At 40.5% G+C, this 19577-nt stretch overlaps 1 long non-coding RNA gene across 2 annotated transcripts in view; it reads right to left on the reverse strand.

Annotated features, from left to right (window-relative positions):
• LOC119050035 (uncharacterized) overlaps window positions 1–19577 on the reverse strand; it is a 140073-nt gene that overhangs the window by 15690 nt on the left and 104806 nt on the right. Inside the window, exons 3-4 of one of the 2 annotated variants that reach the window (XR_008391004.1) lie at window positions 9050–9344; window positions 5299–5382 (exon numbers count right to left, since the gene is read on the reverse strand). This is a non-coding gene — a long non-coding RNA (uncharacterized LOC119050035). Of the gene's footprint in view, window positions 1–5298; window positions 5383–9049; window positions 9345–19577 lie in introns of those variants that run through there. The other variant, XR_008391003.1, reaches the window with a different exon arrangement.

Genomic DNA, 19577 nt, shown 5'->3' on the forward strand with positions numbered 1-19577 from the left:
ACTTCTATCATTTCTCTAAAAATATAAAAATGTGCTTTTCTCCCTTTGTGTACTTTCTGGCTTCATTTAAAATCCAGACAAGTGTCCAATATCTAAAACCTAAAATTAGGATGAGATGGAAAGTCACTATGTCTCCGCACTGTGTCCTTCCCCCCCCCCCCCCCGCACCACATCAAACGTAAACGCGGACTGCAGACCTCGCACTCTCCTCTCTGCTGCAGTGCTTGTGTGTGTCTCCAAGGGAGCACTCGTGCCGTGGCAGTTACATGAAAACAATATTCAGTTCCGTTTGGCTTATAATTACCCCAAAGGATAGTTTTTATTATATAATTTTTGGCAAAGAAGAAGATGAAAATTTACCATTAATAGGCCTACCTGGATTTATGGGGATATCAATGAAATATTTGGTAAATGAATGACTGTATGAGTAAGCAGATGAATGAGTATGGCCATATCCCAGGATATAGCAAATGACCAGGAAACTGTTGTTAAAATCAATGTCCAGTTGCGGGAAGGCTCTGAAGGTTGTCCACAGTTGTTCAGTCTTCGAGGAGTATTTCATGATTACTTTTACCCAGAAACTTATACAAAAGTGAAACTGTAAAAGGTCATGGATGTTTTGGGCTTTTAGCCCAATTTCTCTAAGGGCCTGAAGGCCTGATCATGTCTTGTGCAGCTCTGCACTCCTTATACCTAGCCACATTATGAACACAAAGGTCCTGCTAGCTGCTGCTCAGGTTGGCTGTTTCTTACCTGAACTATTCAACTAAAAATATGCATCTGTCAAGAAAATAAGCCCGTCCTTTGAGTGGCTCTACTAAAACTAAAAGTCAACCACACTGTGGTGTTTCCCACCTTTTTTTTACATTCCAGCTCTATCTCAGGGGTTTTAACCTATAGCCCACAGACCCCTTCGAAACCAGGACTATTAACTTCTGAAAATAATGTGCTGCTTTTTTTTTTAATGGAAAGATCTTCCAGTGGATTATTGAAAGATTAAGAACCCCTGCTTGCCCTGGCCAGTGTGGCTTAGTTGGTTGGAGTGTCGTTGCATAGACTGAACAGTCAGGGTTGGATTCCTAGTCAGTGCACGCAACCAGGTTGTGATTTTGATCCCCAGTTGGGGTGTGTACGAGAAGGCAACCAGTAGATGTTTCTCTCTCACATCAATGTCTATCTCTCTCTCTAAAAGACACTAAAAAATTATCCTCAGATGGGAATAAACAATAAAGAGCCCCTACTTAAAGTAGAAATTCATAAACTGTGAACAGAGGAGTTATAATCAGTCAACAGGGAAGATCTTGCAGATGTCTGACTTCCAAGGGCCTTGTCAGCTGTCTGGCATTGAGAGAATGGACAGTCCTGGCCTGCAGTGTCACACATCAGCAATGGGGAGGCTTTGGAATGGAAGCCTCGGCCCACTCCATGCACAGGTATAAACCACACTGGGCTTTATTAATCAGAAGTTTTGGCTGTAGAGAAAAGATCTTGTAGAAGCAGCATATTAAACAGTTGTGCCTGGGCCTTCTGTGCCACAGCTGCCCAGAGATAGTCATTGAAGTTAAGAGCATCATCTTTTGATTCAAAAAACAGGGAGGACTTGACCACAGATTACTGCCCTGTTACCCCACTGAAATAGCAGCACGTGAGGGATGGTGAGGACGTTTGTCCCTCTAGATCAGTTTCAAAGTTCATCTAGGTTATTAAACCAAAACACCCTGGGAGAAAGAAACAATTGTATTCATTCCTTTATCCCAAATATGTATAAAGGTCACAAACATGAGCAGTTATCTCCCTGAGAAGATAAATATTTCTGCTTTGGCCCACGTTCTTTTAGCTTAAAGTAGCAGAGAATGAGAACAAATTATTTTCTCAGCAAAATTAAGTTCAGCTGCACTTTCACTCCTATAATTTAATTAATGTAAAAAGTTACATGCCTTATTCATGTTAATGGAACAAAGGACAAAAATCATAAGATTTTCTGTTCTATCAGCAGAAAATGATGTTTCAGTCAATTGTGAACTTTTGAAAAGGGTGTGTAGAAAACTAGGAATAGAGGAAAATTCTCATAACCTGGTAAATATATCCATTAAAACTCAGCAGCAAATGTAGTATTTATTAAAGAAATATTCAAAGCATTTACTTTCAGGTTGAGAATAAAACCAGTGTAGCTTTTCTCCCCCTTACTTCCCATGTGATATTGGAATTCTTGGCCAATAAAATAAATCCAGAGAAAAGAAGTATAAGATGGGAAATGAAGCAAGTCAAGAAGCTCAGTTGTCATTTTTTACAGAAAACTCAAAGGAGATTTGATAGAAAAATGATTTAGAATTGTTAATGAAGTTCAGCAAAAAGTCTGGAAACCCTTCTGACTGTAGAGCCAGCCTCCATGTCAGTGGGTCCTATATCAGCAGATTCAACCAGCCTGGGATGAAAAAAAATTCACAAAAATTACATTGCGGCTGGCACCTACAATAGTTGCTGCTGTACTGAAGACGTACAGACTTGTTTTTCCTTGTCATTATTCACTAAGCCATACAGTATAACAAGTATTCATATAGTATTCATGTAGTATTCATTACATTATATTAGGTATCATAAGTAATCTAGACATGATTCAAAGTATATAGGAAGATGTGAGCCCTGGCTGGTGTAGCTCAGTGGATTGAGCGAGGGCCTGTGAACCAGAGTATCATGGTTCGATTCCCAGTCAGGGCACATGCCTGGGTTGCAGGTCAGTTCCCTGCAGGGGATGCATGAGAGGCAACCATACATTGATATTTCTCTCCCTCTCTCCTTCCCTTCCCCTCTAAAGATAAATAAAATCTTTAAAAAAAAAATATGTGCATAGGTTCTGTGCAAATATCACTCCATTTCTTAAAAAGATTTCATTTATTTATTTTGGGAGAGAAGGGAAGGGAGGGAGAAAGAGATGGAGAGAAACAACACTATGAGAAAGAAACATCCATCACTTGCCTCTCACACGTGCCCAAACCAGGGACCAAACCCGAAACCAAGGCTTGGGCCCTGACTGGACATCTAACCAGCAGCCTTTCACTTTACAGATGATACGCAACCAACTGAGCCACACCAGTCAGGGCACACTCCATTCTGTACAGGGGATTTGAACACCCTTGGATTCTGCTACCCAACCGTGGTGTTCTGGAGCCAATCTGCTACAGATACTGGCGGAATAACTATACTGACCCAGGAATTAACCTAAAAAAATGCACATTAAATCTCAGAAAAATCTTTAAAATTCTACTGAAGTAGTATTATTCCAACGTTAATGTCATACAGATCACCTGAGGATCTTGTTTAAAATGCAGGTTCTGATTCAGTAGCTTTGGGGTAGTGCTCACATAGCTAGTTAGTCCACAGAACACACTTCTGAGTAGTATAGTACTGAAGCAGTTAAATAATAAACAGAAATCTGAGGCAAGCTTGTGTGGACAAACTGAACAATTGTAAAGATTCTAATTTACTCCAAAGTAGTCTATAATTTTATATGAATACAATTCTTACCAAAATTCCAGTAAAACCTAGAGGTAGGAGAGTATTTGCTCTCTTACATGACAAAAAACTTACATGACAAAAAAAGTGTTTCTATATGTTTTTTGTTTGTTCATTTTTCTTTTAGAAAAAAGAGAAAGTGGAGGGAATGGGTTTTCCCCTACCATATATTAAGACATATTGTAAAACCAAGGTAATTAAAAGACAGTAATTTGGTAGTTGCATAATGAAGCAATGGAAGGAATAAAACCCAGAAATAGACTCCAGGACCTTGATCTATGAAAGAGGCATCATTAAACTGAGCGGGGAGAAGATAAGTTGTTTGGTAAATGGTGCAGAGAAAATTGGCTCACCATATGGAGAGGATACAAATTAGAACACTAACACACACGCACAGCAAAAGCATGCAATGGTCTGTTTCTGGCTGGAACTGATCTGGGGCTTCTGATCCAAAGCCAAAAAGCAGAGGAGAGACAGACTTACTAGCGGGTTGGCTCCCCACACGATTGCGTGAGATTTATCACTCACCTTCTTCAGTTACTTTCTGTTGGCCTTGTAATTCATGGAACTTTCTTCAAGGTACTCACTGTGGGTCAGTCCCTGTATATAGTCCCAATATGCCATATTATGAGTTTTCAAAATTTTTTGTCATAGGTATTTTATTGTGAAATTGGAAAAAGCTACTTTAGGAGCTGCTAACCCCATGCAGGTTAAACTACACTCAACTTTGTGATTATTGAATGTGACAGATGAGTACTTTTTCCAACTTTCTGTAGTCCACATATTTGATTTTCAGATTTTCTTTGTTTTTATTCAAGTTTATAATAAAATATTTGAATAGGTCAGTGTCATGAACAAATAATTAACAGATTTTCCATAAAGCTGATATGAATCCATTGGTTAATTAACACTGTTTGGATAAGGCACTTCCTGATTCCCTGTCTTGGTATCTCTGTTCTCTACAGCTGAAGCCATCTGACTTCCATCCCTGGGCGTGGCCTCCCCATTACATGTAGGATAATACTAGGAATTTGAAGTCTCCAGACCAAAACTGAAGAACTCAGCACTGGGTCATGTTTCCTTCTAGTAAAGTACTGGCCCTTATTCAACAACTAGACTTCTGCCATGTGGCCTATTCTTAAATTACTGTCTTGATGACCTGATTTTTAATGCCTGTCATTCTACAATCAGAGTGCTTCCATCTTTAAAAAGTAGTTAAACTTGTGGTCTTTTTATCCACTTCCCCTAAGTCTACATACAAGGATCCCTCCTCCTCCCACCTAAACTCCAATACCAAAACGAAAGCTTACCGCCCATCAGTTTTTCTGTGATACCAACTCTTACCTGCCTGGGTTTCCAGTTCTAATTTGCACCTGATTCCCAATACACTGCCCATTTTTAGTATGCCCCGCCATTTGTACTGCACACTTGTCTACATCTTTCACGATGACAGCTTGCCTGTACCATCGCCTAAGGTATTTGTTATCTAACTTAGTACCTTTAAAGTGTCATGATCTGAGAACTAACCAGTCTTGTCTTTTTCTAGCATGTTGTCTTTCTTCAACATCTGTACCTTCTCTTCAATATTTTCCTATCTCATTGACCATTACAAGCAAAACATTACAAGCAATTTTATCTGATGTTTGCCGAAATCAAACATTTAATGTACATGACTTTCTCTGATATGTAATCTACTAATTCTTTAAAAAATAAATAATTATAGTTTGGCACACTTGATCTTATAGAATCCAAAGAAGACCCTACTGCTTACAATTTCTCTTCTAGATGCTTCCACATGAATATTGTTTCATACTCTGGAGTGACTTTCATCTGGACATGGAGATTTGAGTGTGTGTCTCCAGCAAAATCCTGGACAAAAAGACACCAATTTATAATCACCAATATAAATAATAAGGAATATTTACTATCTCATATAACAAGAAACCCTGGGGTAGGTTGGTTCCAGGTTGGTTGATTCAATAGCTTAATGACATTATTAAAGATCAAAATTCTTTCCATATCTCTGCTGTGTCATCATTACTAACTATGTGGCCTTGTCCTTGGTTGGCTCCCTTCATGCATGCAAGGGAGCCCCACAGTCCCAAGTATCATGTCCAGCCAAAAATAAGGACTGTTTTTTATTTTGTTTTTGTTTTTGTAACTATTCTTTTACAACCTTTCCCAGAAGCTCCCTCCAGCTGACCTCTCATTACATTTTACTGCACAGAACTGGGCCCCTGCCAAACCAATCACTGGCAAGCTCAGACTGATCAGATTTTAATCCTGACACATACAGGAAGGGGATGGCAACCCCCTCAGATGGGCTCTTTACCAGATAGGAGAAAATAGGCAAAGCCTTGTGGTTGGGCAACCACACTGTCTGCCCCAGACAGAATGAATTACTCCGTAATTTGGAGGGCAGGGATTTTTGCAGACAGTCACTGATGAACACCCATTCAAATAGCATGGCTTTTTATGTGTTCAAAATAGTCTAAAGGAGAATTGTGTCCAGAACAAAGGGCAGATTAAGTTATCTCTAACAGGCCTTGCCAGCTGTTCAATGGTGTGATTTTGCTCTCATTGCCTTCACTGGGGAAACTGTTTGCAGTCTGGAATTGTTTACATCAGCAGTATCTGTGCTGCTGGCAAAAGGGCACTGCTGCTGATGCGGGAGCATCTCTCCTATTAGCACATTTGTGGAAAAGTGAGTCACAGGGATCTGAGGCACTGTGAACCCACTGTCTGGACAACTTTCTGAGCGCCTTATGTCTCAGACACTGGCAGCCTCCCTGTGAGCACACGAACTGTCATGAGGTCATTGACATGTAACATGAGGTTGGACAAAGCAGAGCGGGTTTAGCTAACTGATTTTCTCCACACTGATGTTCCTTTTTAATTATTTTGGGTTGGAAATGAGTTTGTGTTAAGTAAGGCAACAAATTAAATGTGCAGTTAGTGCTGCAATGGAAGGAAACTTGAGGAAAAGCTGACCTGACTTGTTTAATCATGGGCAGAACTATTACCGTGCTAGATGGTGAGCTATTCAAATGAAATACAGTCCATATGACTTCCAGAGCTAACTAGAGGACAAGAGGGAAATACTGGGTGGTGGAGAAAGTTATTTTTGTGGCAGTCAACGTACAATTACCCATAGAGCCACACATTATCAGCCAGGCTTCTCTCCTCTCTGGCAGTAAGAACAGAGGTGTGGTTGAACACAGTGGCACTGCAGGGGAAGGGTCATCAGGACCCAGCAACTGCTTGGATTTGGAAGGAAGAAAGGAGCATTGAAGATAACGTTGAGCTTTCTTATTAGTAGATTTGCTAATAATGTTGAGAGATTACTGCATGATAGATAGTATGCTAAATACTTAGTTTCATTATTATGTCTCTTTTCCCTCTTGTTCGATTAAGTCCCATTGTTATTTCTGTTTTACAAGCAAGGAAACCAAGGCTTCATGGGCTTAACTTAGTAAATAGTAAAAATGAGATTAAACTCTAGATCCCACTTCTTAATTCATTGCTACAGTCTGCCTGAGTGGGCAGGAGGAAAATGAGGAGTTTCCATGCAGACATACCAAGTTTTAGGTATTGGCAGAACATTTGACTAAAGATGTTCAGCTGGCTATTGCAAATGTGAAACTAAGTTTAGGAGAAGATTAAGGATGAAAAATAGATTTGGCAGTCATTTGCGGGAGAGATACAACTTAAAAGTCCTGAGCTTGCCCTGAGGTCTGCCTGCTCAGTTTTGCTATGTGGGTATCTTCATGCACCTCAAACATCAGGAACTAAAAGAAAAATTGATGGATCCACGAGCTCAGCTTATTGGTCTAACCAGCCCACTGACTTCCTGTGTGAGTTGGTGCTAGTCACTTGACCACTCTGAGCCACTGTGAAATGAAGTTTCTTCCAGTTCTGAAGTCTACATATTTATTTGGGCTTTGACATGTAAATTGCTGGACTGGAAATAAACACAGAACATAGATTTGAAAATAAGAGGCTGTCCTATTATGTCCTATTTAATAGCCAGGTGACCTATTAAATAACCTTTGAGATCTCTTCTGTCCCTCTGCCTCTCCGACTACAGTTTCCATAGCAATGTGACTCACTGCCATGTGTAGAATACAATGGGTCTAAAAGGCACAGAGCCAACAAGAGGAGCCTGAACTTTAATGTGATGTGTCATGAGGGGAGAGGTTATCTCCCCAGTTCAAGGCGTCAGCAAAGCCTTCCTGGTGGAGGAAGTATGAGTAAGAGCCACATGGGTCATAATGGGCAGGCAGGGTGGTCAGAGGACACTTCTGAGCAAAAGCACAGTTTAGAAGATGTACTTGGTATGGAGGGAGAAAGAATAAAACCTACAGGTGATTCAGCATTCCTGTGAGCATGAAATACAGGCCAGGTGTGATGAGATAACATGGGAGAGATAGGTAGAGGCTGGACCGGAAGGGCCCTGATGAACCCATTGGGAAGCCTGGGCTTCATCTTGAACCACAGCTTAAAGTACATTTAAGCATCCTTCAGTTGGGGAGTTGCAGGGAGTGTGGGGGTGTCGGGGGGCAGGCTGTAGGAATTAGATTCAGGGTGGGCCCAGGTTTCAAAGAGCTTCATATGCCAAACAGAAAGTCTTTTCTCAACTTGAGTTTGCTCTGAAACTATTCTTATAGTTCAGAGAATAACTGGGCCCTGGATATACCAAGAAAACAGCCCAATCGGAAGTAGAACTACTGAAAATTAATCATCAGTGAAGAGCAAAGAATGCTGTTCGTGGGTGACTCAACATTTCAAGCAGCTATAAGTAAAAGTGAGAGTTCTCTGAAGTCCAATTTCAAAGCCCAGAGCATCTCTCTCTCTCCATCTCTCACTTACTGTTAATTTTGAGTAAGTGTAGAGAACTCTTTTCACTTCTTCTTCTTCCACGTTTTCTTCTTTCTCCATTGTCAACCTTTCTGTCCCCTTTGGGACGTTCTTTTTCTTTTTCCACTATTGTGACCACTGGGTCATAATACAGAACATGTGGGGCTGGATGCCACTACCACCCATCAGGTGCCCACTGTGTCCCATGCATTGTTCTGGGCACTGTAAGCATTACCTCATTCAATCCTAGTAACGACAGTGTGAGGTGAGTGCCATTTCACAGATAAAGAATCCAGGGCACATCCAAAATCCACACAACTAGTAATGCACAGAGGCAGGAGTCAATATGTTTTTCAGGCATGAATTTCAAGACACCCTTCTGTTTTAAAACTTTGGCTTGAAATGATTTCCCAGTGCTGTTAGGATTAAAAACGAAAATCGCCGAAATGACTTACAAAGACTCACGGGGTGATTCCTCTCTCTCTCACCCTAAACCAAGCCCAGACAATTAGCATCCAGGACCCAAGGTCCTGACCACTCCAGTATGCTCTCTTTGGGTTTCAGAAGAGTTATATAGTAAGTTATAAATCACACTCCATGAGTTTCCCATGTAAGTTAACAGTTCTTTCTCCCAAGGGGGATTATAAATGAACAGAAAAAAAACACCTGTCAAAGTCACCTTCAGTCTGGAGTGTGTTCCTCATCTCAGTGTTCCCGGACTTCTTCAGAGTGTTCCACCCGACTCTGAGGCCATGCTGGTCTGTGGCCGGAGTCTGCCCCCCTGCATGGGGGCCTGAATTTTCTACTTGCTGTAAGTCTGTGGCCTTTCCTTCTGCTGACGTTGGCTTTGTCAAGTGGGTCTGAGATCTTCGAAGTGTGTCAAGTATGTTTGCTCAATCTCGGTTTCCTCATGTGCGCATGCTGTCATCCCCGAAGCATCACCCGCTTCACAGTTCAGACTTCTGAGCATGGCTCTACCCAGCAGTGCAAAAAACAACAGCAAGGTCAATAAAGCAGGGCCTCATTTGTGCAACTGTCCAGAATAAATAAACTTTCTATCTTTATGACGTTTATCATTATTGCTTTTTGTAAATAAATGGTGTGAAGGTCATAAGTTATTTAATGCCTTTAAATCTCATCCGAAGGTACTTTCCAGCTGAGAAATTCCATGATTCTAAGTGTGTATCTGTGTCAGGCCAGGCAGGATCTGAGGCTTGGTCAATATTATTTTTTCCACAGTGAAACTGTGTAAGGTAGGGGATCTTACTTAAGCTAACACATGTGTATCCTTCGCAATGGAAGAATAAATGAAAGTATAATATGTCAATCTGCTAAGGGTTCTTTTCTTCTCAAAATATTAACCCTTTCTATTCTTTAGCAAGAACTTAATACATGCATATAGTGTAAGGTTAAAATGTTTGGAAATCTGGATGCCTTGCAGTGAAATTTTTACAAATTCGTTTCCCATTTCCACACTTGATCTCTCTTCTCCAAATATTCTTGATGCTATATTTTCATTTATTTATCATCATTGAGATATTTTGCTTCTTTCCTACTGTTCTTTGACCTCACAAATATTTATTTCCTAAATCATTCTTTTTTTTTCAATGAAATGCCCAACAGATATTTCAGTTTTTGAAAGTAGTTGACACCAATAAAGAATTTGTTTGTTTACTTGGATATAAGGAGCTTAAGATGTAAAATTAACACCTTACATCTTTTCATTTACTTATCTATAATAAAATCAAATTGTAATTAAGTGGTGATAATGGCAACATCTTAAATCTAAGCAGCCATTGTTAAATTCTAAAAACTAAAGTCCAGTAAATTTGGAATGCCCAAGTAATCTAAAGGGCAATGAACTTCCAAAAACTTTTGAAAAGAATGCTGCACATCTTAGTTGCCAGTGGAGCAGGGAATCACTCACTACCTGCCCCTTTTAATTGTGCTGTTAGTGCAGGTTGATTGTAAAACTACCTGCTGAGGGTGAAACACTCAGGCTCAGCAAATGGTCTCCATCTGAAACTGCAGGTGTCCTGGGAATTGTGTTTTCCTTCTACAGCTCATTAAAATGGAGTTGGGATGAAAGAGAGTGAAGGGATCTGCTTTCTGATGAAGCAAAATGAGATTCATTTGGATCGGGGCATAGACTGAAGAAAAAGAAATAACCAAACAGCACCTCATTTTTACTTTCTTAGAATGGCCATGCAGCCTGGCCGTGCGCAACAGCACCCATGCTCAAAACGTCCCGAGAAGGATTCATGGAAATTATTGTCAACATTTACGGAATGGCTCCATTGGTTACACTACACAGTGTGAAGGGGGAAGCTGACTGAACTCAGAAACATATTCCCATTTTTTATTTACTTAACTTGTTTCATACAAACATAAGAAACCACTGCAGCCATCATAGATACACTTTGTATCTGCACTGTTGCATAGGATTCATGGGACAGCAAAAATATCAACACACACACACACACACACACACACAACTAATGAAAATAACCACAACTAAATCTTAGTATATTAATGAGTAAAAAATATGTATCCTGAAGACATGTGATATATAATATTCATTCAATACCATGTAGCTATGTTATATTCCACTGTCTACCGTTTCAGTTCTTTTCAGATTTGGTGTTTATAAAATAACATAGTATTGGGGTCAAAGAGAGTGAAATTTTACACATTTATGTGAAGCATAAATTAATGAAACAAATCATTTTTTCTGAGTTCTTAATTTACATACAATTCTTTTGATTTTTGTCTAGTTAATACTTGTATATTTTAGAAAGATAACATTTTTAGATTAGTGGTTGCCAGACTTAAATTTTTCAGGACAGAAAAACTTTCCAAAGCCATTGAGAGTGAACACAGAGTTGCCAAACTATTCATTTTGCCAATGATAACAGTAACAAAAAGCTACCATTTCCATCATTCCAGGAAAAAAAGTGCATTTCAACACCAAAAATATAGGAAGCTCATAACTTTGGAATAAAAACAGCTAGCTCTTTCCAAGAAACACTTTTGTTAACCATACATTTAAAAAATATATTCCTAGTTTTATATAAGTGCAGAAACATTTACATTAAAATTTATTTTATAATACAACACATGTCACGTTTCCTTGGTATGAGTTTTTCTGTAATTTGGTAGCACTCTATGTAGGTGATAGGCCCATGAGGAAGGATTCTGATGTGAATTTATTTTGGTGTTTAATTTTTATCACCATCATTATCTAAAATTTCATTTCACCCTTATACAAACAAAAATGCAAACATCAGTTGTAACACTTTTTCAATTCATTTGAAACAGTCTAGGCAAACCAGGATGCTAAAGAACAGCACCTCCCATGTTCCCCTGCCCTTCTTCTCCCTCGCCTACAGTTCACAGGTAGGAAGTGAAGTGAGTAGCTGGGGCCCACAGGAAGTAAGCCGCAGGCGCTCCGCAGTCTCGGCTCCTCTTTTAAGACAGAACCCTATGGTTCCCCTCCACCCCACCTTGTGGAGAAGCTGGACATTTCTACAATAGCAGTTCTGAGAACAAGCTTAAATGTTGTTCTTTACCAGTATTGGGAACCACTGCTGTGGGCCATTTAGTCTTTGAATTCTCAGTGTCACATGGTCTGGAACAGATGGAGGGCAGTGTGGTTGTAGGTTAAGGTCGTGTCCATCAAAAGCATCCTTCTGTTTGCAAGTTAAAAACCAGTAGAAAAAGCACTGGGTTTAGGGACAGAAGCACTGGGTCCAAGTCTCTATTCAACATGTGCCTGATATATGATTGTTTTCTGATGTTTTTCTCATGCTTTGACTGGGGTTATGAGTTTTGCGGAAGAAGACCACACATGTAGAGGACTTCTTCTCATCACCTAGTGTCAAGAGTGTATACTATCAACATAACTTTTTTGCTGTTGTGATCAAACTTGATCATTTGGCTGAGGCAGTGTTTGGCAGATCTCTCCACTGTAAAGTTACTCTTTTCACTTTCTCTTTCCAGACCATTCTTTGGAAGGAAGTCACTGTGTGTAGCCCACACTTAATTGGGAAGTCAGGTACCACCTTGTAGAGTGCGGAATACCTATATAAATTATTTGAAATTCTGCATGGGAGATTTGTCTATTTTCCTCCATTTATTTACTTACTCAACTATTTACTTATGCCAGTATGTTGTCACTATATTTTATTTTAGTTGCTCTTATATGTGTATAGTTAGGATCTTACTTTACATTTCCCTTAATGGCTAATGATAATGAAAATATTTTCAGATGTTTATTTTTTATCCATATGCCCTCTCTGGTGAAAAGTCTCTACATATTTTTTTTGCCAATTTTCTTATCAGAATTTTTTTAAATGTTGAGTTTGAGAGTTCTTTATATATCCTATATGCTAGTCTTCTGTCAAATATGTGATTTGCAATGATTTCTTCCAGTATGTAGCTGTCTTTCCATCTTCCACAGGGTCTTTTGCAGAGAAAAACATTTAAATTAGGGTGAAGGTCCTTTCTTCAAATTCTCTTTTGCGGGCCATGCTTTTGTTGTCTCATGGAAGAACTCCTCACCAACATCTGTGTCCCAAAGATTCTCCCCTGTGTCATCTTCTAGAAGTTGTATAGTTTTACATTTTACATTTAAACTAATGATACATTTTTGAGTGAATTTTTGTATAAGGTATGAGATTTAGGTGAAGTTTATTTTTGACTAGAAATACCCATAGTGAGCCAAGAATGTTTTTAGGGAAATGATGTCAATGGATAGAGACACTGAGCTGAATGAGGAAGAAAATGAAGAGGAGAGAAACCTTATGGATAATTCATTTTCAATGGTAAAATCTACTCATAAGGTAAAATAAGTACAGCTACAGAGCAAGTCAGCTGATTACTAGGAAGAAGGTACTGGTTAAAGATTTCAGAAAGGAAGCAGTTCCTGGTATCATGAACAAAGTACAGGGGCCACCATGAAGGTGGGGGCTGAGTTGAAGTGAAGGGTTAGAAAACTGGAAAGTCAGGGTGTAGGAATGGTCACCTGTGAGAGCTGAGGTCACAGAATGATGGCAGGGCTGGGGTGGAGAGGAACACAGGGACAGGGGCTCACGTATTCCTTCAGTGAGCAGCAGTCAGAACAAGTCAAGGAAATGACAGGTTCAAGGTAGGGGCAAAAGGGAGCAGTTTCAGGTGGGAGGGAGAGAGATGCTTAGCGGTCAGCAATAGGGAGCCAGGAATACACTCTTCCTACTTCTCAGCCTTAAGGCATGAGGAAAAACAAAATAAAACAAAACACTTTCCTAACCTTCAAGAAGCTTTGGAGGAAGAAATGTCCTCAGGAGACTTCTAGGTCTCTATTAAGGCAAACAGGTGAAGGAACTATTTGGAGAAAATGCTGCATGAGCTGATCAGTGGGAGAGGGGCAGAAGGGTAGCTTCTGAGACCCGGAGTGCTGGGAGTGGGGAGAGGCTTTGAGTTTGATTGGGGAGCAGAGCTGAGTGACAGACTGGGACATGTTCTGGCGGACACACAGCTGTGGGCTGGGCCTGGAGAAACTGTAAGACAGGAAGTCCTGGGGCGGGGCATCCTCAGAGAAGATGATGAGCAAATGTTCAGGCCACTAAATGGCATAACTCTGTGAAAGTGCTTTTTTATAATAATGTATCTTACAAAGCTGGAAATTACTACATATAATGTAGTAGTGGAAGACATTGTACAAAGCAAATTAATATGTGTGTTCCTCATTATCTAGAAATTATTTATGATTACATCCACACACAACTATTTTAGAATATTCATTGGCATAGATATATTGATTCTACATTTAGTCAAAGCAGATAAATATATAAACATACATACACAGACAAGGACAGTTTAGCCAAAAATGGTAAATTCAGCACTTTTAAAATGAACTGCAATCAGACATTGTATGCATTGTGTTTTAAGGCCCTAATGGCTTCAGTCTATCTTCTCCTACTTCTGGCCTCTTTCTCCTTTGTTCCACTTCCACTTTTCATCATGTTTTGACAGGTGAGATTGTTCGTGCAAAGGGATCCAACAAAAATACAGGAACACCACCTTTGCCTCCTTGTCCAGGACGGAGAAGCCCTCCCTTTCCTCCTTGCAACAAGCAGGCAAAACACACGCTCCCTGCCTGCCCCTCAGCTGAGCCCCATGACGAATGACAATGGCACAATTGTTTTGCTTGCAGGGAGGGAATCCATGTGCAGTCAATAGGTCACCTGCCCTCTCTGCTCAGGATCAGCTCTCCACCCAAACCCCATGCATTTCAGTCTTACAATATTTTAGGCTGCAGCCAGCACAAACATGTCACAGCAAGAGGGACAGTGATTGTATTTGCACATGCAATTGGTTTAAACATGGCTTTGTTTGATCCTTAAATAAAAACAAGTTTTATTATTACATTATAGCCCAAAGAATTTAGCCTTTTAACCTGCAGTTTCCCTACTCTCAATAATACAAACCTTTTTTTCCGATAAGAGGTGAGGCCTGATAAAATTTTCTTCTTTTCCTTCATTCCTGGGGCTGAGGAAACAACTGCTTCAAACCCTTTTTTACACCAACTAAAGTAATAGAAAGGGGTCTTTGGTAACATAGAGGAATGAAAGAGAAACTCCTAGCATAACAATGCAGAGAAATACGTGATTAGAAGTATTGTCTGTGAGAGAAAGGTGTGTATCTTGTGGATGCTTCACCCTGCAGCCATGCCAGGTAAGCCATTGTCCCTTGTGCCCCTCAAGTTGGCAGAAGGAAGAGACTTGATTCCCTCCCTCCAATACCCAGCTCCACCCAGGGCTTGAGAGCTAGGCCTCCCAAGTCACTTAATGGCATGTACATTCAGAGGAATATATCCCCAGGCTACTCTGTCATTGTGAGAGCCTCATAGAATATAATTACACAAACCTAGATGGCAACCAAACTACCTACAACACATTTCTTAGAACGTAACCCCATCATTAAGTCATGCATGACTATATTAGTTTTCTTATGCTCTGTATCAAATTACCCCATACTTAATAACTTAAAACAATACATATTTATTATCTTACAGTTCCTGTGTATCAGGCATCTCACCGCTTAGCTGAGCCCTCTGCTCAGAGCCTCACAAGTTTGCCCAGGGCTAGGGTCTCATCAGACACTTGACTATGGAAGGACCTACCTCAAAACTTCCTCAAGCTACTGAATTTACACTATTTCCTTGCCACTGTGGGATTCATGGCAACTTGCATCTTCAAAGTCAACAATGGAGAGAGAGTTGAGGATGAGTCCGTTGGCAAGATGAGTGGCACATAACCTAACATAGTCATGGGAGCGACACTCTGCCATCTTTGCCATAGTCCATTGGTTAGAAACTAGTCACTGGTCCTCATTACACCCAAGGGGAGGGGATTATATGAGGCAGAGATCATGGGGGCCACCTTAAAATTTATCTGCCTCAGTCCACAATCTATCTGGCCTTTGAGATTTAAGGGTATGGCTAAGGAGTAATGGATGCAACATTTTTAGTAGGACCATAAATGAAGGAAGAAGATATTTTATATTTAATCACATATTCACACACCCTCACATAAAAACAGAATAAAGTTAGGAATTTTTCTTAGTGGTTGCTGCCAGGAGATTTTGCAACATTGCAGCCATAGACTTGAATCTCTGGTAGTTGCTTACTCTACTTAAGCCTCAATTTGCCTCTTTAAAATGGGAATAATGATACGAACCTTTGGGGTTGTTGTGAGAATTAAATTAGATAAAGTAGATAAAACTCTTAGCACAATAGGAATCCTCAATAAATGTTCACCATTGTATCCAGGAGTCTTGGGTACCTCAAACAACAGAGCGTTTTCACAGCATGCTCTAACTATGGAGAGGGTAGTCCCTAAAGTGAGGCTGCCTTTCTGAAGCTTGGAAGGGTTTGACATGAGTCTGCCTCCACGTTTCCCACAAAATGCTGGGTGTCCTGCCTTTCTTGGATGGCTCTGCCAGGGGTCTCTAGTTCACCTTCTCCCACATCTTCACCAATGGAACCAGTAAGCTTTTGCAATGCTGGATTCAAAGGCTCTGAAGATCTCCAGCGTGGTGCATCCTGGATCCATGTATGTTGTGGCTGCTAGAGAACAAATACACACAACTACAGAAGCCCTGTGGAGAAAAAGGGATGGCATGGCCGCTCCCTGAGAGAGAGAGAGGGCGAGAGGGCCAGAGGCCCCAGTCCCTGCCTGGACAGGCTTCTATTGCTTTTCTGGGTACATTACGTGGACGGCAGTCCTCATTTACTATGCACAGGTTACTGCAGGGGATTACCTTTTACAGATAACAAAGGAAGAATGTTGCTAATTACTTCAAAGAGAAGGATGTTGCCAACCAAGGGGAAAAGTGGTCGAACAGGTCACACTCCACACTTGGGAGGTTTAACTCAGATTTTAGGAAGCTGCAGTAAGCCCTTGGTGCCTCAATTCAGGGTGAGGGAGTTTTAGCTCCCTCACCACAAGGTTGGGGGTTTGTTCCCCAGTCAGGGCACATACAAGGGGCAACTGATCTATGTTTCTCTCTCATGTGAATGTTTCTCTCTTTATTTTTCTCTCTCCCTCTCTACTCACTCCTCTCTCTAAAATCAAGAAACATATCCTTGGCTGAGGATTAAAATAAATAAATAAATAAAAAGAAGGGAAAAGATGTAGAATGACCTAGTGATGAAAGACTAAGGAGAGAGACAAATGCAGATAACTCTTTGGATTGAGGACTAAATGCCTTTCTTCTGAACAAAACTTGTAACTCTGACTGTGAGTCTGGGGTGATGACTGTGAAGGGCTCTTATCAAGTCTAGTCTGACTAGACTTGTGTTTCCTGGCAAGAAGCGCTGACCCTGCATGGCACGCGGAGCCATCCTTGCTCATGCAGATCGTAGCGCACTATGAAGTAATGTCTTCAGAGGAAAGTGGCAGCACTGAAACATGCATGTCTGGGCAGTTATTTCACAGAAGCACTTCAAAGAAACATTTCCTTTGATCATTTTGACTTCTCATTAAAAATAAATGTGAATATATTACTCATAGAAGTTACTCAGTGATCTCGGGCTGATAGAGGCTTCAGTTTGACCCAACACCAGCACAAGGGGGAAGATCAAGGAGGGAATCACACACTGGCTCTTAAAGAGTCCACCAAGAAGTGACACATATCCCCCCACCCACAGGTCACTGGCCGGAGCGAGTCACATGGCCCATCTAGCTCCACGGGGGACAGGGAAGTAGGATCTTGCCATATGCTGGTGAGGGTGGGTAGTCCACTGCCCACACCTGGTGAAAAGCACTGACGACTACTAATGGGAAGGCCAAGTGAACGGGAGGTATATTTATAAGGTCAAATGAAGGAGTATGTTCAAGAAAATAAGGCACTTAGGAGCTTTGTTACATTTTCATGCCAATTTCGCAACTGAAATTTCCCCATGAAGGCCCTCACCATGAACATTACCATTGTTTAAGGAAATGGGTGTCCTGACCTGACAAAATCATCAAGGAAAAATATTAGTGAAAAAACTGTGGAGTTTATATAACGGAGACGAGGGTGATTTCCTTGTGTTTATATGAGAGGAAGATGAGACGATCCCTCTGCCATTCTGAGTCTTTGGTGAGAATGCCAAGGAGACTCACTGCAGAGCTTTGCAAAGGTAAACTGCCCCAATTTGGCACCATTCATGTTTTTATTTTAGCTGTTTAAATTTTTTTAAGTATCTTATTGGTACTCCCCTCCCCCGGTTACTCTTCCTTGCCCTACCTACCCTCACCTCCCACATTCAATCCTCTCTTTTTTTCTTTTTTGGCCTTGATGTTACCTATTGTCTTGACATTTCTCCAAGCAATTTCAAAACATTTTACCGTACGACATCATATTTGGAACTTTAAGCAATGTAAAAATGATTATTTATGTTTCATTTACTTATTACTTCATTCAACAAACATTTCTTTTGAGGACCTATTATATGCAGATACTTCTTTAGATACCAGGGATGCAAAGCTAAGACATGGGCCTTACCCTTAGGGCACTCATTATAAATCTAATGAGAGAGAAAGACTAGGAATTAGGATATTATAGAATATTGTAAAAGGCCAATTAAAGAATTATACACCATAAATAATGGGAAAGCTGCTAGCGCTGACATTTATTAAGACCATCACCTGCCTTGGAAAAGAGCAATGAACCTATGTAACCCACCCAATACACAGGCCCACCTCATAGAGTTGTGTGAATTATTCATTGCATAACTCCGAGATGCACCACTCCTGTGCAGGCTCCTTACATTTGTATGGATGCCAGTAAAGCATTTTGAGCCAGAGGTACCTCTGTTTCCTCCAAAGTCATTGTTTGAACAAGCAATAGGACTGCCAACATCTAACCAACATTTAGTACTCTGCAATATTTTTACTCTATGTTTACTTGTATTGTTATTAATGTTGATGTAATGGTAATCTCTAACTCATGGAACATTTTTAAAGAATAATCATCAATTATACAGCTACTTTGACTAAGACTGTTCTGGCCATGTTCGAAGTCCTAGGTAAATATAAGCCACCATCCTTGACCTCAAAAAGCCTTTAAGCTAACTGAAAAAAAAAAGACAAAAACACATAAATCAATTAGACATTAATAATCTCTAGCCTGTGTAACACTGAGGCTAGATGCAGCCTGAGGTGTGGGAATCAAGATATCAACCTCAGATGGGATTTCATTTTGAGCTTGAAAGATGTGGACTATTTGGATAGATGAGAGGAAGGAGACTGATGAGAATGCATGTCAGTCTTGGTCCATTCCTTCTAGGGCAATATACCTCAAAGTTCACCCCTTGCTGATGGAGGTTAACAGCTGCCCCTGGGCTATAGCAAAGAGCTCAGCAGCTGAGAAGGGGTGGTGAACTCTGTTCATCATGCCCCTCACCTGCTTGAGCTCCTTGCCATACATGCAGTCACTTTGTGTCATTCTGCCAGGTTTCTCTTAGATGCAGCCAGTCCTTCTACTGTTCTGTTGTAATGGTTAAGAATATAGGCTAGTCTACCGATTCCCATATTGTGGTACCCAGCCAACAATATGAGAATCATCTGGGAACTTGTTAAAAATGCAAGTCTTTGTGGCCCATCTGAGACATAATGAAATTCGAATGGTAGAGCCCAGAAATCCATGGTTTAACAAGCCCTCCAGGTGATCCCAATACACAC

The sequence above is a fragment of the Artibeus jamaicensis genome, unplaced genomic scaffold, assembly GCF_021234435.1.
Source record: "Artibeus jamaicensis isolate MK-2021 breed Jamaican fruit bat unplaced genomic scaffold, CSHL_Jam_final contig_1028, whole genome shotgun sequence".
NCBI lineage: Eukaryota > Metazoa > Chordata > Mammalia > Chiroptera > Phyllostomidae > Artibeus > Artibeus jamaicensis.